Genomic DNA, 20405 nt, shown 5'->3' with positions numbered 1-20405 from the left:
CTTCGAACCAAATGTTTCGTTTTTAGCTACTGGAATGTACTATTATTTGTTTGAGTGGCTTTCATTATTAAAATTTAATACAAACAGAAATCTGTTTTCCTGTACAATGTTAAGAAATAAATGTGAGAATCATTTCACCGTAAAAAAAAAAAAAGAGAGGATTGGGGGCGTACGGGTCTACTGGAAGCTAAAAGAGGGCGTCAGGTAAGATAGTTTGGGAACCACTGCCTTAAGATATACGGTGGACCATTCTAATTTATAATATTTATATTCACTTTTGTTAATATATGATACATTAATTACTGGTGTAACTGGTATTCGCCATAAAAAATGGACAAGTGCTGGTTAGTTTGGCATTGTTCTCTATGTGTTTAATAGGGGCTGGCGTATAATAACTTACGTATCGGTCGATTAAAATGTGAAGACTATTTCTTACTCTAATTCCATTGATGGTCAGTTATTGTGCATATCGCTCGTTTGCGACGTCGTCATAACTCAAAAATAGCTATTTTTCAGGAGAGCCATTTTAATCAATTAAAACACTATCATATTAATGTATGTCGTTAGGAAATTTAGCGCCTTTAGCGATCAATTTTTTAGCTACAATTATGAAACTTTTGCCAAAAAAATCAGCATTTGAAGATGAATATGTCTATATGGATAACTTAAAAATACATTTTTTTGATTTATGACGTTGTCGTAAGCGAGCGATTATGTTCCTTGAATTTGCTTTTGCCAGGTGTGTTTTTTGTATGACAATCATTACCTGGGGTTTTAAATCAATTATGAGCTTCCAGATATTTATGCGCAAGTTCCCAGATGTTGATCTACAATGCTCTCTCTCTCTCTCTCTCTCTCTCTCTCTCTCTCTCTCTCTCTCTCTCTCTCTCTCTCTCTCTCTCTCTCTCTCTCTCTCATCTTCAATGTCAGCTTTACCACCATCACATAAAAATATCTTCAAGAGGGAAATACAATCTATTTTGTAAGTTGGTGTAATTTTTTCCAAAATTTCGTGTAATTTCATCAATGTCGGCAATCGATCATGTGGAAAACACTCTCCGTTTGCTTGCCAGACCATAGGAGCATTTAAGTAATGTTAATTTTGCGAGCGTAGGGAGCCACGGCTAAGCAAAAAACCATAAGAGCAGTGAGGTAATGTTAATTTTGCGAGCATAGCGAGCCATGGCAGAACAAAAATCATTAAAAGGACGTGGAGTGAATCATAGATAACTATACTTTAATTTGCGGAGCCTTTGTAGGGTGACGGCCAGATCCGTTTTCATTCATAGAAAATGGGAATAGTATAAAGTGGGGTGGACTGTGGCCATCGTTCTAAAATCGAGCTCGTAGAAAACGGGAATATTCTGAACTGTGGCCGTCGTTCTAAAAACGATTTTGGCGGGAGAAGCTAACTTTAAAAACCCACCTAACCTATGCTAAAAACCGTGTCCTTACCCAGGGGTCTCCCCCCCCCTCCGGACCCCCCCTTACACAACAATACAATTAACTACATAGTTAAATACTGAAATCCATGTGTACTTACATGATTAATATTCGAAATCGCTGAATATGGAGCCTTTGTAGGGTGACGGCCAGATCCGTTTTCATTCATAGAAAATGGGAATATTATAAAGTGGGAGCGATAATAAGCAAATTAGGACGCTTTGGCCGTAGCGCTACAAACTACCCTAATTTGCAGCCACTTACATGAACCATATATTTTTCCAACTGGTTATCTTGTACTTATTTTGAATTTCTGATCATTATTACTGCTGCAAATCACTTGGTATAGCATTTCACCACCTCAAAAACACTGGTTTTCCACAGGGGTCTCCCATAATTGTTAAAAAACTCTGGGTGTTTTGCCCCAATAATCGTGGTCAGAAATGCATAAAACTCAAGAAAGCAAGTAGGACAGATATATGGCTCGTGTATTTGGCTAGAAATTAAAGTATCACATATTTACCTTGATGTTTTTTTAACTTAATTTCCTCCATTCATCATCATAAAGTCACTGATATCAAAACCGAGATATGGTGGCCGATGTGGTAACGTCCCTGACTGGTGAACGCCAGACTGGGGTTCGAATCCCGCTCAAAGTCGTTAGTTTCTTTGGTGCTGCAACCTCACCATCCTTGTGAGCTAAGAATGGGGGTTTTTCGGGAATCCTAAAGGTGTATCCATCAGCCATTGTCTGGCCCTCCTTGGTCTTAGCTTGGGTAGAGGGAGTGCTTGGGCGCTAATAAGTATATATGGTCAGTCTCTAGGTCAATGTCACTGTCCCTTGCCTCTGCCATTCATGAGCGGCCTTTAAACCTTTAAATAGTAAGGAAACATAGTCAAAACACTGGAGCTCTTGTTTGCCAGGACTTCTGGACGCAAAGGAAATGAGACTTTCCATCCCATTTTCTATGGAGTCATTCGTAACATTGTTCATAGTGTTAAAACTGCCTCCTTTATTAACACCTTCACCCGAGGGGTGACTGTACTGTAATTGTTCAGTGGCCACTTTTCTCTTGGTAAGCAACTTTTCTTGAAGAAGGACACTCCAAAATCAAACTGTTGTTATTATTATTATTGTTATTATTATTATTATTATTATTATTACTAGCCAAGCTACAACCTTAGTTGGAAAAGCAAGATGCTATAAGCCCAAGGGCTCCAACAGGGAAAAATAGCCCAGTGAGGAAAGGAAGTAAGGAAATAAATTAACAATATATCATTCTAAAAACAGTAACAGCGTCAAAACAAATATGTCCTATATAAACTATTAACGTCAAACACAGATAGGTCATATATAAACTATAAAAAGACTCATGTCAGCCTGGTCAACATTAAAATGTTCTCTAGTCTTGAGTTTTGCCATAGCCTCTGTTTCATGATCTTCCACTGTCTTGGGTTAGAGTTCTCTTGCTTGAGGGTACACTCGGGCACACTATTCTATCTTATTTCTCTTCCTCTTGTTCTGTTGAAGTTTTTATAGCTCAAATAGGAGATGTTTATTTTGATGTTACTGTTCTTAAAATATTTAATTTTTTCTATACTTTTCCTCACTGAGATATTGCCCTGTTGGAGCTCCTGGGCTTATAGCATTCTGCTTTCCCAACTAGGGTTGTAGCTTAGCAATTAATAATGATGATAACCTAATGATTTATTGGTTTTTTGTTCTGCTGTATGCTTATTGGTTTATTGCTCTGCTTGCTTTCTTCGCTCGCAATTCAATATCTCATTGCAAGTAGAATATGTTTTGCTATGCGGATTTGCCCCGTGGGCTAATACAAGCATTAATTGTCAATTACTGTATAAAAACTTAGAATTAGATTACCTAGGTTATTATTACCCAGTAATTGATGGTCATTAGAGATTTAAGAATGCACTAGTAACGGTTTATTGGAATAACGCAGGTTAACCCTTTTACCCCTAAAGGACGTACTGGTACGTTTCACAAAAGCCATCCCTTTACCCCCATGGACGTACCGGTACGTCCTTACAAAAAAATGCTATAAAAATTTTTTTTTCATATTTTTGATAATTTTTTGAGAAAATTCAGGCATTTTCCAAGAGAATGAGACCAACCTGACCTCTCTATGACAAAAATTAAGGCTGTTAGAGCAATTTGAAAAAAAAATATACTGCAAAATGTGCTGGGAAAAAAAAACCCCTAGGGGTTAAGGGTTGGAAATTTCCAAATAGCCTGGGGGTAAAAGGGTTAAAATAGTTACCCGATAAAATGTAAAAGCCAGGTTCCCCACCTAACCTAACCTAAGTCAGGAGCCGTATCCTTATCTAACAGGGTGTAACATTACCCTATGGCTTCCGTACTATCAACATACCGCGAAGCATAGGGTTATGACTTGTCTTGGGACAAGTTAAGGATACTGTGGTCCAAGGGGTGTGTGCTGTACGTAATTTATGAAATTGAACCCGATTAAATGTAAGAGTTTTATTCTCAACTATAGCTACAGATCGATATTGAATCAAGTTGTCTAATTTGAGTTCAAACATTGGCAATTTAACCCTTTAACCCCCAGGCTATTTGGAAATTTCCAGCTCTTAACCCCTAAGGGGTTATTTTTTTCCCAGCACATTTTGCGGTATATATTTTTCAAATTGCTCTAACAGCCTTAATTTTTGTCATAGAGAGGTCAGGTTGGTCTCATTCTCTTGGAAAATGCCTGAATTTTTTCAAAAAATTATCAAAAATATGAAAAAGAAAAAATTTATAGCATTTTTTTTTGCAAGGACGTATCGGTACGTCCATGGGGGTAAAGGGATGGCTTTTGTGAAACGTACCAGTACGTCCTTTGGTGGTAAAAGGGTTAATGGTTCTTTCCTCTTACCTCAAACAGTTATAGACTTTTTTTATGTTGAATATTTTGAAGAAGAATTACTTCTGTGTGAATAAATTTTTCTCTAGACACGCATCCCCCAAAATTTAAAACTATTCGAAATGGTTGTAGTGTTACCCGTTAGGTTAGGTTGTGAATCCTACATTTGGTTATAACCTTATCTTTGATTCTCGTTAGAAATGTGGTTTGTCAGTCAAAACTTCTAGAGTTTTGAAAAGTAAGGATATCTGCCATATAGCCTATTTTCTTCGGTTTTCATCGGAATTGTTCAAACCCCCTATAATTACACCAGAGATTATTATTATTTTCTTTTTTAGGGATATTGTACTACAACACAGTAAAATTTTACCCTGGTATTAGGAGATTGTAATGGATAGAATATTTTGAACCCCATATTATTATTATCATTACTTGCTAAGCTACAACCCTTGTTGGAAAAGCAGGATGCTATAAGCCCAGGGGCTCCAACAGGGAAAATAGCCCAGTGAGGAGAGGATATAAGGAAAAGAATATCTGAAGAACAAACAATAACATTGATATAAATATTTCCTAAATAAACTATAAAAACTTCAACAAAAGAGGAAGAGAAATAAGATAGAAGTATTCCTAAGTGTACCCTCAAGCAAGAGAACTCTAACCCAAGTCAGTGTAACACCATGGCACTACCCAAGACTAGAGAACGATGATTTGATTTTGGAGTGTCTTTCTCCTAAAAGAGCTGCTTACCATAACGAAAGTCTCTCTCGTACCCTTACCAAGAGGAAAGTGGCCACTGACCAATTACAGTGCAGTAGTTAACCCCTTGCGTGAAGAAGAATATCCTATTGCTGGAGACTAATCATAACCTAGGTTCTACATTTGAATAAAATTATCCAAATTCTATGCCTTCAGACAGTAATATCCCACTTTCTATAGTGCCAGAACTGGTTGCCACTTGCAATCGCCATCCAAGTTGCCAAGCAGAGCCTTTTTTTTTCTGTCATGTGACATTTTTTTTTGCCAGTCATCTACGCTTATTTCTAGAGATATGTCCATTATTGTGGAACAATTGTTATTATCATCATTATTATTATTATTATTATTATTATTATTATTATTATTATTATTATTACTACTAGCTAAGCTACAACCTTTGTCTTCTTTAGGTCCTGTAGACGCTTCTACTTCCAAGATGATGATATTGATGAAGCCCCAGAAAATGATCGACAGAGGGCTCAAAAGAGGTCATCCTTATTATCATGGTTGGTGAGGATTTTGTTGCTGTTATCATGCCGAATATATCTGCATTTCCCCTCTTAAGAACTATTACTGGTGCATTCATGACTGTTTTGAACAGAATTGATGTCCATTACTGTCAGGAAGTCATACTTTCCTAAAGGAAACCACGTTTCAGAAGGGAAGCAGACTGAGGAAACATCACAGGAATACAGCCTACCTTAGGGTAAGGTAAAGTAAGGACACCAAGTTTTAAGGGTGGTGGTAGTGGACAGAACCCCCTGTAGGTAAGGATGCCCATCTTAGGTTAGGTGAGGTCATGTCGTATCTTTTTGTTTTGCTTCCCTTTGGAAATGTAGGTTTTCAATTGTAACATTTTATGTCAAATGTCTTCATGAGAGAAACGTATTTGTTCCTACATGAGTACAAATCATCGACCTTTTAATAGGTGTATGATTTGAGTAAAGGTGGAAAGGCCGTTCAAACTATAATGTGGAAGTTATGATTCCTGGGGGTTGTTAGGGGTTGGAGAGTAACCCCTGCCCAAGCCCTGCCCACTCAACAGTCAGCTAGACACTCACTTTTGATTTCAGCCACAAGCTGTTTTTATTGTTTGCTTTTTCTTTCTAGAAAAAGACTTTGAAGCATGAAGTAGATGATGATGAATGGAGAAGTATTGATTTCAAAACTCAAAATAGAGACGAGTGGTGAAATCTAACCGAGGCCCCTTTGCGTCAATAGGCATGGAAGGAGATGATGATCTAGAATAAATGGTTAAGTGGGCTGACATACTGTTGTCTCTGGGTAAAACTGGATGAATTGGATTGAAAACTCAAGGATATGCAGTTGTTATGGGTAAAGCCACAAATGTGTGATAGGTTTATGTGCATACCTGCCAATAATGTAATCATCTTTGTACCTCCCCCTCGGGGTCTTGACCGTTTGCAGTCATTCCCTCGCTCTGCGTGGCTTTACAACGATGTCAACAATTGAAACCTATGGAAAGTGGTCTTCCTTGGGCATCGCTGGTGATCTGTCTGCAGATTTTTTTCTGCGGCCAGGACTTCTGAAGCTGCCCCTTCTGTGTCTTTCCGACTCCCAAAGTCTTTGATCCCAAATAAGGCTGTCGAGAAGAAGCATGTGTGCTTCTTGTGTTCTAAGTCTTCCACCTTTTCACATCTTTATTAGATTCTGTAGACATTGCTCATTCCAAGAAGGAGAAATCATGGAAGAAGCCCTGGAAAAACGATCGACAGGGTTCGCTGGAGACTCCTGCCTTTTACATGTTAGAGGGATGGTGTGGTATCGAGAACCAACCCAGACTGTGAAGCCATCTCGGTACACTATAGGAGTTTACGCTCTTACATTAGCGGTGCTCGGTCTCCTTTCGGACTGAGCATGTAAACTGTCTGCTAACCTCATTCTTAGCATTCTTGCTCTGACAATCCTGATGGATCCATTTCTTTCTTCTTCGTACCATTTCCAGTGCACACACTACTGTATTCAAGACTACTTCGCTAACTTACTGCCAGTGTGGTGAATCTATTTTCTATTTTGAAATGTTACTGAACTCTAGTTTCCATCTGTGCCAATTTATCAGTGTCAAAACTAACTTTTCTGAAAGGTGGTTTCTTCATTCGACAATGTTTTACACTAAAGACGTACTCCTGTAAAAGAACATAAGTTTGTATATTTAGGAAAAATACAAACATCATTCGACAAAGTTTTGCTCTAAAAATATAGTCTTATAAAAGGACTTAGGTTTGTATATTAAGGAAAATACAAATTACTTTAAAAGGGATTTGTAATATTTTCAACCTTCATAAATGTACTTATTTTCAAAGGAAAACATTCTTAGTTCCATTAATTAATAATTGCATAGTACTGATCCACTTTAGTATTCAAATATTTTACTCAGGCATATTCAATAAACAAGCTAGTTTATTACAATGGTGAATCCTGGATGAACATAAACATTACTTTTGGAGTTGCATGTGACTTATGATTTGTCTGAATTTCAGGTTTCTACAGAAAAAGCAGAAGGAAGATGTTAAATACACAATGAAAGAGAAGATTGAACAGCTGTGATTAGCAAACGTTAACATTGATGAGATGATTCGTGCAGAATGGAAGAAACGGCAGAAAATATAATGGCAGAGAAGGCAGTCCCCCCAAGGAAGCTTAAGCATGGGAACCAGTCTCGCCCAAAACTTTATCAAAAAGTCTGAAGACCTGACAAAATAGGAAGGGCCCCCTCCAGTGATGGAATACAAAGGTAAGGGGTTGCATTGCATTTAGAAATTATTAAGGAGTAAGATTGCCTGAAGTGTTGGTATAGGTTAAGGAAGAAAGGTTGAGAAAATTATCTGAAGCAATTGTGTACTGTACACTCGCTAGTCAATTTGATTTTGTGTGAGAGAGGAGGTCCACAAAAGTTTTCCTTTATTGTGAAGTGACAACAGAAGTAAGTTGGGGGTTAGAATCATTATTGAAATTTTTAAGTAATAGATTGCAAAGAGTTGTTGATGGGTACCATGATTTGCATGGGGCAAATTATAGGGTATGAAGTAGAACCCTAACTAAAGTCAAAGTGCGATTGTAAGTAAGTCAAGGATAGTGGCTCCTCAACATCCGGATTTCAGCATTGATAATGGTTTTTTTTTTAACTATGTATGATAAAATTTTGGGTGTGATTCTCTATAGAAAAATTTAGGTAGAGAAACACATTTGGTCTGTCTCCTCTTCAGTTGAACAAAACATGGTCTCAAAATTTTGGATGATCCATCTATTCTGAAGTGTTTTAATTCTTTATGTATGACAAAATTTGGGGTGTGATTCTCTATAGAAAAATTTAGTTTGAGAAACACATTTGGTCTGTCTCCTCTTCAGTTGAACAAAATATGATGGTCTCAAAATTTTGGATGATCCGTCTATTCTGAAGAAGTGTTTTAATTCTTTATGTATGACAAAATTTGGGGTGCAATTCTCTATAGAAAAATTTAGTTAGAGAAACACATTTGGTCTGTCTCCTCTTCAGTTGAACAAAATATGATGGTCTCAAAATTTTGGATGATCAATCTATTCTGAAGAAGTGTTTTAATTCTTTATGTATGACAAAATTTTGGGTGTGATTCTCTATAGAAAAATTTAGTTAGAGAAACACATTTGGTCTGTCTCCTCTTCAGTTGAACAAAATATGATGGTCTCAAAATTTTGGATGATCAATCTATTCTGAAGAAGTGTTTTAATTCTTTATGTATGACAAAATTTTGGGTGTGATTCTCTATAGAAAAATTTAGTTAGAGAAACACATTTGGTCTGTCTCCTCTTCAGTTGAACAAAATATGATGGTCTCAAAATTTTGGATGATCCATCTATTCTGAAGTGTTTTAATTCTTTATGTATGACAAAATTTTGGGTGAATCTCTATAGAAAAATTTAGTTAGAGAAACACATTTGGTCTGTCTCCTCTTCAGTTGAACAAAATATGATGGTCTCAAAATTTTGGATGATCCATCTATTCTGAAGTGTTTTAATTCTTTATGTATGACAAAATTTGGGGTGTGATTCTCTATAGAAAAATTTAGTTAGAGAAACACATTTGGTCTGTCTCCGACAGTTGAACAAAATATGGTCCCAAAATTTTGGATGATCAATCTATTCTGAAGAAGTGTTTTAATTCTTTCATTCTACCTTGTTTCAAGTATTGTTCATCTGTCTGATCTTCAGCTGCTGATTCTCATCTTAATTTCTTAGACATGGACTTAGCGTCTATTAAATTTCTTCTTCCTGATTTACAGTAAAATTAATCTCTGGCACCGTTGTTCCGTTAGTTTGTTGTGGGTGTTGCAGAAGATTTTTTTTATAATTCTGACCATCCCTTGCATTCAGATCTTCCTGAACAGTACCATTCTGTATGTAATATTGTAATAGGCCTACTAGGTATGCAGTTAATTCTAATAGTCATGCCTTCTCCATCATAAGGCTCAATACTACAGTATTCTGGAAGTTTTATTCCAGCTGTGACCAAGTTGTAGAATGATCTTCCTAATCGGGCGGTTGAATCGATAGAACTTCAAACTTGCAGCGAATCTTTTTATAGTTTTTTTATGAAAGATCAATTTTAATTTTATTACTGCTCTTAAAGTATGTTGTTTTAATTGTTCATTTCCTCTCTTGTAGTTTATCAATTTCCTTTCCTCACTGGGCTATTTTTTGTTGAATCCCTTGGGCTTATAGCATCCTGATTTTCCAACTAGAGTTATAGCTTAGCTAGTATTAATATTGATAATAATAGGAGCTTGTGTCCTTGACCGGGTTCACGACCTCGGCCTTTTTTTTTTTTTTTTTTTTTTTTACAAGAGCGCATAGTGCTGACCAGGAGGGCTGGCCTTCCTGTACATTGAGGACGCCACAGCTCTTCATATAGCAACGGAAAAAATAAGAAAAGTACCTAGAACACTTTTCCTCTCTGGTTTCATGGGACAGTTAGCCTTGCCTTTCCTGCTGAGAAAGAGATTAAGGACCATCTTGGATTAAAGTACATGAAATCAAACATATCACATATACCAGCTCTTAGGAAGGAAATGTCAGAGGCACAGTTCTTAAAGACAAGAGTCGACTAACTTCAGACAAACTCCTTTTGGCTATTACCAACTGAGTGTACCCATCTGTCCCTCGATATAGGTAGCCTTGGCCCATTGATTGTTGTTCCACAGATTGTGTAGCAAACCTGGCTCCTTCTATACTTTTCCTCACTGAGCTATTTTCCCTGTTGAAGCCCCTGGGCTTATAGCATTCTGCTTTTCCAACTAGGGTTGTAGCTTAGCAATTAATATTGATAATAACCTAATGATTTATTGGTTTTTTGGTCTGCTGTACGCTTTCTTCGCTCGCAATTAAATATCTCATTGCAAGTGAAATACGTTTTGCTATGCGGATTTGTCCCGTGTGCTAATACTTGAGTATTAATTATCAATTACTGTATAAAAACTAAGAATTTGATTACCTTGGTTACTATTACCCAGTAATCGATGGTTATTAGAGATTTTTTAATGCACTAGTAACGGTTTATTGGAATAATGCAGGTTAACCCTTTTACCCCCAAAGGACGTACTGGTACGTTTCACAAAAGCCATCCCTTTACCCCCATGGACGTACCGGTACGTCCTTGCAAAAAAATGCTATACAAATTTTTTTTTTCATAATTTTGATAATTATCTGAGAAAATTCAGGCATTTTCCAAGAGAATGAGACCAACCTGACCTCTCTATGACAAAAATTAAGGCTGTTAGAGCAATTTAAAAAAAATATACTGCAAAATGTGCTGGGAAAGAAATAACCCCCTGGGGGTTAAGGGTTGGAAATTTTCAAATAGCCTGGGGGTAAAAGGGTTAAAATAGTTACCCGATGAAATGTAAAATAAAGCCAGGTTCCCCACCTAACCTAACCTAGGAGCCGTATCCTTATCTAACAGGGTGTAACATTACCCTACTGGCTTCCTTACTATCAACATACCGCTAAGCATAGGGTTGCGACTTGTCTTGGGACAAGTTAAGGATATGTTGGTCCAAGGGTTGGGTGCTGTACATAATTTAGGAAATTGGACCCGATTAAATGTAAGAGTTTTACCCTCAACTATAGTTACAGATCGATATTGATCCAAGTTGACTAATTTGAGTTTGAACATTGGCAATTTAACCCTTTAACCCCCAGGCTATTTGGAAATTTCCAACCCTTAACCCCCAAGGGGTTATTTTTTTCCCAGCACATTTTGCCGTATATATTTTTCAAATTGCTCTAACAGCCTTAATATTTGTCATAGAGAGGTCAGGTTGGTCTCATTCTCTTGGAAAATGCCTGAATTTTTTCAAAAATTTATCAAAAATATGAAAAAAAATAATTGTTATAGCATTTTTTTGCAAGGACGTACCGGTACGTCCAAGGGGGTAAAGGGATGGCTTTTGTGAAACGTACCAGTACGTTCTTTGGGGGTAAAAGAGTTAATGGTTCTTTCCTCTTACCTCAAACAGTTATAGACTTTATGTTGAATATTTTGAAGAAGAAGAATTACTTTTGTGTGAATAAATTTTTCTCTCGCATCCCCCAAAATTAAAACTATTCGAAATGGTTGTAGTGCTACCCGTTAGGTTAGGTTGTGAATCTTACATTTGGTTATAACCTTATCTTTGATTCTCATTAGAAATGTGGTTTGTCAGTCATAACTTCTAGAGTTTTAAAAAGTAAGGATATCTGCCATATAGCCTATTTTCACCGAAGTTGTTCAAACCCCCTATAATTACACCAGAGATTATTATTTTCTTCATTGGGGATATTGTACTACAACACAGTAAAATTTTACCCTGGTATTAGTTAGGAGATTGTAATGGATAGAATATTTTGAACCCATTATTATTATTATTATTATTATTATTATTATTACTTGCTAAGCTACAACCCTTGTTGGAAAAGCAGGATGCTATAAACCCAGGGGCTCCTTTAGGGAGAATAGCCCAGTGAGGAAAGGAAATAAGGAAATAAATAAATGAAGAGAACAAATTAACAATAAATCATTCTAAAATAAGTAACAATGTCAAAACAGACATGTCATATATAAACTATTAACAACATCAAAAACAAATATGTCATAAATAAACGATAAAAAGACTCATGAAGAACAAACAGTAACATTGATATAAATATTTCCTAAAACTATAAAAACTTCAACAAAACAAGAGGAAGAGAAATAAGATAGAAGTGTTCCTGAGTGTACCCTCAAGCAAGAGAACTCTAACCCAAGTCGGTGCAACACCATGGTACTACCCAAGACTAGGGAATGATGGTTTGATTTTGGAGTGCCTTTCTCCTAAAAGAGCTGCTTACCATAACGAAAGAGTCTCTCGTACCCTTACCTAGAGGAAAGTGGCCACTGACCAATTACAGTGCAGCAGTTAACCCCTTGCGTGAAGAAGAATACCCTATAGCTGGAGACTAATCATAACCTAGGTTCTACGTTTGAATAAAATTATCCAAATTCTATGCCTTCAGACTGTAATATCCCACTTTCTATAGTGCCAGAACTGGTTGCCACTTGTAGTCGCCATCCAAGTCACCAAGCAGAACCTTTTTTTTTTTTTTTCTGTCATGTGACATTTTTTTTTGCCAGTCATCTACACACTTCTAGAGATGTTATGTCCATTATTGTGGAACAATTGTTATTATCATCATTATTATTATTATTATTATTATTATTATTACTACTAGCTAAGCTACAACCTTTGTCTTCTTTAGGTCCTGTAGACGCTTCTACTTCCAAGATGATATTGATGAAGCCCCAGAAAATGATCGACAGAGGCCTCAATGGAAGTCATCCTTATTATCATGGTTGGTGAGGATTTTGTTGCTGTTGTCATGCCGAATATATCTGCATTTCCCTATTACTGGGGTGTTCACGACTGTTTTGAACAGAATTGATGTCCATTACTGTCAGGAAGTCATACTTTTTCTTAAGAAGATTCGTCTAAAACCATGCTTCTGAAGGGAAGCAGACTGAGGAAACAACACAGGAATACAGCCTACCTTAGGGTAAGGTAAAGTAAGGACACCAAGTTTTAAGGGTGGTGGTAGTGGACATAACCCCCTGTAGGTAAGGATGGCCATTTTAGGTTAGGTCAGGTCATGTCGTATCTTTTTGTTTGCTTCCCTTTGGAAATATAGGTTTTCAATTGTAACATTTTATGTCAAATGTCTTCATCAGAGCTGTTCAAAACAGAAAAGTTTTTGTTCCTACATGAGTACAAATCATTGACGTTTTAACAGGTGTACGACCTGAGTAAAGGTGGAAAGGCCGTCCAAACTATGATGTGGGAGTTATGATTCCTGGGGGCCGTGGGATTGTTAGGGGTTGGAGAGTAAGCCCTGCCCACTCAACAGTCAGCTAGACACTCACTTTTGATTTCAGCCACAAGCTGTTTTTATTGTTTGCTTTTTCTTTCTAGAAAAAGACTTTGAAGCGTGAAGTAGATGATGATGAATGGAGAAGTATTGATTTAAAAGCTCAAAATAGAGACGACTGGTGAAATCTAACCGAGGCCCCTTTGCGTCAATAGGCATGGAAGGAGAAGATGATCTAGATTAAATTGTTCAGTGGGCTGACATACTGTTGTCTCTGGGTAAAACTGAATGAATTGAATTGAAAGCTCAGGATATGCAGTTGTTACGGGTAAAGCCACAAATGTGTAATATGTTTTATGTGCATACCTGCCAATAATGTAATCATCTTTGTACCTCCCCCTCGGGGTCTTGACCGTTTTCAGTCATTCCCTCGCTCTGCGTGGCTTTACAACGATGACAATTGAAACCTATGGAAAGTTGTCTTCCTTGGGCATCGCTGGTGATCTGTCCGCAGATTTGTTTCTGCGGGCAGGACTTCTGAAGCTGCCCCTTCTGTGTCTTTCCAACTCCCACTGTCTTTGATCCCAAATAAGGGTGCCAAGAAGAAGCATGTGCACTCCTTCTCGTATTCTAAGTCTTCCACCTTTTCATGTCTTTATTAGATTCTGTAGACATTGCTCATTCCAAGAAGGAGAAATCATGGAAGAAGCCCTGGAAAAACGATCGACAGAGGGTTCGCTGGAGACTCCTGCCGCTTACATGTGAAAGGGATGGTGTCGTATCGAGAACCAACCCAGAGTGTGAAGCTATCTCGGTACACTAAAGGAGTTTACACGTTTACACTCTTACATTAGCGGTGCTCGGTCTCCTTTCAGACTGAGCATGTACACTGTCTATGAGGTGAAGGGCTCTCCCTTTCGTCCCCATTATCCTGGATGCTCAACCGATCTCCCTCCTTAGGTCAAGGCCTTACTGTCCTACTACTGTACTATGCTTGATCTCATATGGGCCTGAGCTATGGTTGTCAGGATGAAAGGCACTGCACTTTTCATAGCTCTTTTCTTGGACACGAGAAACACTGCAGTCCTCCTGCCTACAGGTAATTTCTTATCAAAGGGTAGAAAGAAGATGCGTGTTCCGTCGCTTTGGGTTTCTCTTGTGTAATTGTGATCAGGAATACAGTCCTTGTTCTCCTTGAGATTGGTTTCCTCATGGCTTTTAGGTCCAGGGAAACTGTTTTCATGTATTCACACGACCAGGAACACAGTCATTGGTCTCCTTGTGGCTCATGGTGACTGGGAAGAAGTTCCCACTTGCACATTTGATCGGGAACTACGGATTGTCTCCTAGTTCATAAGAGTGACGATACAGTACTGTACCTTTTCACAATTGCAAGTGATCAGATATTGGTCTTTACACTTCTCTTATGCTTGTAGTTAGAAATATGATCCTCTTGATTCTGGGATTAGGGAAAATATTCATTTATACTTGCACAATAAGAAACATGATCACAAGTCAGCTGCTCTTTCCTCATGACTCATCCATACACGATTGGGAATGTGCACACCTGACCACCATGGACTTCTCTTAGTGCTCATTCAATTGCCGAGATGTTCCGTTGCACATTAACGATCGGGAACTGATTACCGCCCAATTTCCATAACTCCCATATTATCTAAAGTTTTTGAACGTCTTCTGGCAAAACGTCTCAGTAGGTTTGCTGAAGGTAATCATCTACTCCCTAGTTTGCAATTTGGTTTTCGTAAAGGCCTTGGAGTATGTGATGCCCTTCTTACAATCTCCAATGCTGTACAGAAATCCCTTGATTGTGGTCAGGATGTTCGTATGATTGGCCTTGATTTTAGTGCTGCCTTTGACCCTGTTAATCATGAGGCCCTTGTTTTCAAACTGAAACAGTTGGGAGTGGGTGGGTCGTTTCTTAGCATTATTATTGATTTTTTAAGTAATAGATGTCAAAGAGTTGTTGTTGACGGGCACCATAGTGAGTATAGGGATGTGATATCCGGTGTTCCAGAGGGTAGTGTTCTTGGCCCATTACTTTTCATACTATATACACATGACATGTGGTTTGGCCTAGAAAATAAGCTTGTTGCATATGCAGATGATGCTACTCTCTTTGCATCAATTCCATCCCCTGAATGTAGATCTGGGGTTGGTGAATCCCTTAATAGAGATTTAGCTAAAATTAGTGCATGGTGCAAATTATGGGGTATGAAGTTGAATCCTAACAAAACTCAAAGTATGATTGTAAGTAGGTCAAGGACGGTGGCTCCTCAACATCCGGATCTCAGTATTGATAATGTTTCTTTAAATTTGTATGACTCTTTCAAAATTTTAGGTGTGATTCTCGACAGCAAATTTACTTTTGAGAAACATATAAGGTCTGTGTCTTCTTCAATTGCACAAAAAATTGGCTTATTGAGAAAGTCTTTCAAGATTTTCGGTGATCAATCTATTCTGAAGAAGTGTTTTAATTCTTTCATTCTACCTTGTTTTGAGTATTGTTCTCCTGTCTGGTCTTCAGCTGCTGATTCTCATCTTAATTTGTTGGACAGAAACTTACGGTCTATTAAATTTCTTATTCCTGATCTAGATATTAATCTCTGTCACCGTCGTTCAATTAGTTCATTATGCATGTTGCATAAGATTTTTCATAACTGACCATCCATTACATTCAGATCTCCCTGGACAATTCCATCCTGTTCGTAATACTAGGCAGGCAGTTAATTCTAATAGCCAGGCCTTTTCCATTATGAGGCTCAACACTACCCAGTACTCTAGAAGTTTTATTCCAGCTGTTACCAAGTTGTGGAATGATCTTCCTAATCGGGTAGTTGAATCAGTAGAACTTCAAAAGTTCAAAGTTGGAGCAAATGCTTTTTTGTTGACCAGGCGGACATGAGTCTTTTTATAGTTTATATATGACCTATTTGTTTTTAACATTGATAGTTTATATATGACATATCTGTTTTGACGTTACTTTTTTTTAGATTGACTTATTGTTAATTTATTCTCTTCATTTATTTATTTCCTTATTTCCTTTCCTCACTGGGCTATTTTTCCCTGTTGGAGCCCCTGGGCTTATAGCACTTTGCTTTTCCAATTAGGGTTGTCGCTTGGACAGTAATAATAATAATAATAATAATATTTAGGAAAAATACAAACATCATTCGACAAAGTTTTGCTCTAAAAATATAGTCTTATAAAAGGACTTAGGTTTGTATATTAAGGAAAATACAAATTACTTTAAAAAGGGATTTGTAATATTTTCAACCTTCATAAATGTACTTATTTTCAAAGGAAAACATTCCTAGTTCCATTAATTAAAAATTGCATAGTACTGATCCACTTTAGTATTCAAATATTTTACTCAAAGGCATATTCAATAAACGAGCTAGTTTATTACAATGGTGAATCCTGGATGAACATGAACATTACTTTTGGAGTTGCATGTGACTTATGATTTGTCTGTATTTCAGGTTTCTACAGAAAAAGCAGAAGGAAGATGTTAATCCACAATGAAAAAGAAGATTGAACAGCTGTGATTGGCAAACGTTAACATTGATGAGAAGATTCGTGCAGAATGGAAGAAACGGCAGAAAATATAATGGCAGAGAAGGCAGTCCCCCCAAGGAAGCTTAAGCATGGGAACCAGTCTCGCCCAAAACTTTATAAAAAAAATCTGAAGACCTGACAAAATAGGAAGGGCCCCCTCCAGTGATGGAATATAAAGGTAAGGGGTTGCATTGCATTGAGAAATTATTAAGGAGTAAGATTGCCTGAAGTGTTGGTATAGGTTAAGGAAGAAAGGCCGAGAAAATTATCTGAAGCAATTGTGTACTGTACACTCGCTAGTCAATTTAATTTTGTGTTAGAGAGGAGGTCCACAAAAGTTTTCCTTATTGTGAAGTGACAACAGAAGGAAGGGGGGGTTAGGATCATTATTGAAATTTTAAGTAATAGATTGCAAAGAGTTGTGGGTGGGTACCATGATTTGCATGGGGCAAATTATAGGGTATTAAGTAGAACCCTAACTAAAGTCAAAGTGCGATTGTAAGTAAGTCAACGATAGTGGCTCCTCAACATCCGGATTTCAGCATTGATAATTTTTTTTTTTTTTAACTATGTATGATAAAATTTTGGGTGTGATTCTCTATAGAAAATTTAGCTGTTTTTTTTTTCTTCTATGTATGACAAAATTTTGGGTGTGATCCTCTATAGAAAAATTTAGTTAGAGAAACACATTTGGTCTGTCTCTTCAGTTGAACAAAGTATGATGGTCTCAAAATTTTGGATAATCAATCTATTCTGAAGAAGTGTTTTAATTCTTTCATTCTACCTTGTTTCAAGTATTGTTCTCCTGTCTGGTCTTCTGCTGTTGAGTCTCATCTTAATTTCTTAGACGTGGACTTAGCGTCTATTAAATTTCTTATCCCTGATCTACTGTCGATATTAATTTCTGGCACCATTGTTCAGTTAGTTTGTGGGTGTTGCAGAAGATTTTTTCATAATTCTGACCATCCCTTATTCAGATCTTCCTGAACAGTACCATTCTGTTTGTAATATTGTAATAGGCCTACTGGGTATGCAGTTAATTCTAATAGTCATGCCTTCTCCATCATGAGGCTCAATACTACAGTATTCTGGAAGTTTTATTCCAGCTGTGACCAAGTTGTAGAATGATCTTCCTAAGCAGGTGGTGGAATCGATAGAACTTCAAACTTGCAGCGAATCTTTTTATTGTTTATTTATGAAAGATCAATTTTAATGTTATTACTGCTCTTAAAGTATGTTGTTTTAATTGTTCATTTCCTCTTGTAGTTTATCAATTTCCTTTCCTCACTGGGCTATTTTTTGTTGAATCCCTTGGGCTTATAGCATCCTTCTTTTCCAACTAGAGTTATAGCTTAGCTAGTATTAATATTGATAATAATAGGAGTTTGTGGCCATGACCAGGTTCACGACCTCGACTTTTTTTTTTTTTTTTTTCAACTCTTCGCTACAAGAGCGCATAGTGCTGACCAGGAGGGCTGGCCTTCCTGTATGTTGAGGACGCCACAGCTCATCATATAGCAATGGAAAAAATAAGAAAAGTTCCTAGAACTCTTTTCCTCTCTGGTTTCATGAGACAGTTAGCCTTGCCTTTCCTGCTGAGAAAGAGATTAATCCTTTTACCCCCAAAGGACGTACTGGTACGTTTCACAAAAGCCATCCCTTTACCCCCCTGGACGTACCGGTACGTCCTTGCAAAAAAATGCTTTAAAAAATTTTTTTCCATATTTTTGATAATTTTTTGAGAAAATTCACGCATTTTCCAAGAGAATGAGACCAACCTGTCCTCTCTATGACAAAAATTAAGGCTGTTAGAGCAATTTAAAAAAATATATACTGCAAAATGTGCTGGGAAAAAAAACCCCCTGGGGGTTAAGGGTCGGAAATTTCCAAATAGCCTGGGGGTAAAAGGGTTAAGGACCATCTTGGATTAAAGTACATGAAATCAAACATATCACATATACCAGCTCTTAGGAAGAACATGTCAGAGGCACAGTTCTTAAAGACAAGAGTCGACTAACATCAGACAAACTCCTTTTGGCTATTACCAATTGAGTGTACCCATCTGTCCCTCGATATCGGTTGCCTTGGCCATTGATTGTTGTTCAACAGATTGTGTAGCAAACCTGGCTCCTTCTCGGGACAATAAACATCTCAGTCGAAGAAAAGTTGTGATACAATGAGTGAGAGGTGAAATTGAATAGTTTTTCTACTTATTCTTTCTCCCCCTTCCTTGGGGTGCAGAAGTCACTGCTGTTTGCAGGATCAGCCGCTGGATGCAAGCACAGTAAGCCACACAATTGAGTAGCTTTTCTTACCCCGTTTACCCCCAGGCTCTTTGGAAATTTCCAACCCAAGGGGTTATTTTTTTTTCCCAGCACATTTTGCAGTATATTTTTTTTAAAATTGCTCTAACAGGCTTAATTTTTGTCATAGAGAGGTCAGGTTGGTCTCATTCTCTTTGAAAAATGCCTGAATTTTTTCAAAAAATTATCAAAAATATGAAAAAAAAAAAATTTAATAGCATTTTTTTGCAAGGACGTACCGGTACGTCCATGGGGGTAAAAGGATGGGTTTTGTGAAACGTACCAGTACGTCCTTTAGGGGTAAAAGGGTTAATGTTGGGTTTGCAATGAGACAACGTCCTGGTGACCACACTTTATTGCAAGATACTCAAGAACCAACTGACTCGCATCAGCGTATGCAGATGGTACCTAAATTGTTAGCAACTAATGAGATGTTTGGGTGTTATGAAGTTAGAAGGACTTCACTTCAATAATATTAAAGGAATGTGAGAAGTTGCAACTACACCTTATTTGTGGTTAATAGCTGAACCAGGCAACATTGACAGTAGAGAATAGAATTGCATGAAAAAGCAACTACACCTTATTTGGGGTTAATAGCTGAACCAGGCAACATTGACAGTAGAGAATAGAATTGCATGAAAAAGCAACTACACCTTATTTGGGGTTAATAGCTGAACCAGGCAACATTGACAGTAGAGAATAGAATTGCATGAAAAAGCAACTACACCTTATTTGGGGTTAATAGCTGAACCAGGCAACATTGACAGTAGAGAATAGAATTGCATGAAAAAGCAACTACACCTTATTTGGGGTTGATAGCTGAACCAGGCAACATTGACAGTAGAGAATAGAATTGCATGAAAAAGCAACACCTTATTTTGGGGTTGATAGCTGAACCAGGCAACATTGACAGTAGAGAATAGAATTGCATGAAAAAGCAACTACACATTATTTGGGGTTAATAGCTGAACCAGGCAACATTGACAGTAGAGAATAGAATTGCATGAAAAAGCAACTACACCTTATTTGTGGTTAATAGCTGAACCAGGCAACATTGACAGTAGAGAAT

The 20405-nt window shown here is 37.4% G+C and overlaps 1 long non-coding RNA gene across 2 annotated transcripts in view; it reads left to right on the top strand.

Annotated features, from left to right (window-relative positions):
• The window catches only part of LOC137637303 (uncharacterized), a 42545-nt gene that overhangs the window by 2628 nt on the left and 19512 nt on the right, over positions 1–20405 (top strand). The window contains exons 2-5 of one of the 2 annotated variants that reach the window (XR_011043539.1): positions 5495–5790; positions 7586–7839; positions 12855–13148; positions 16958–17211. This is a non-coding gene — a long non-coding RNA (uncharacterized lncRNA). The remainder of the gene's footprint in view (positions 1–5494; positions 5791–7585; positions 7840–12854; positions 13149–16957; positions 17212–20405) is intronic. The other variant, XR_011043541.1, reaches the window with a different exon arrangement.

Source organism: Palaemon carinicauda, unplaced genomic scaffold (assembly GCF_036898095.1).
Source record: "Palaemon carinicauda isolate YSFRI2023 unplaced genomic scaffold, ASM3689809v2 scaffold64, whole genome shotgun sequence".
Lineage (NCBI taxonomy): Eukaryota > Metazoa > Arthropoda > Malacostraca > Decapoda > Palaemonidae > Palaemon > Palaemon carinicauda.
This window is presented reverse-complemented; position numbering and strand designations above follow the sequence as displayed.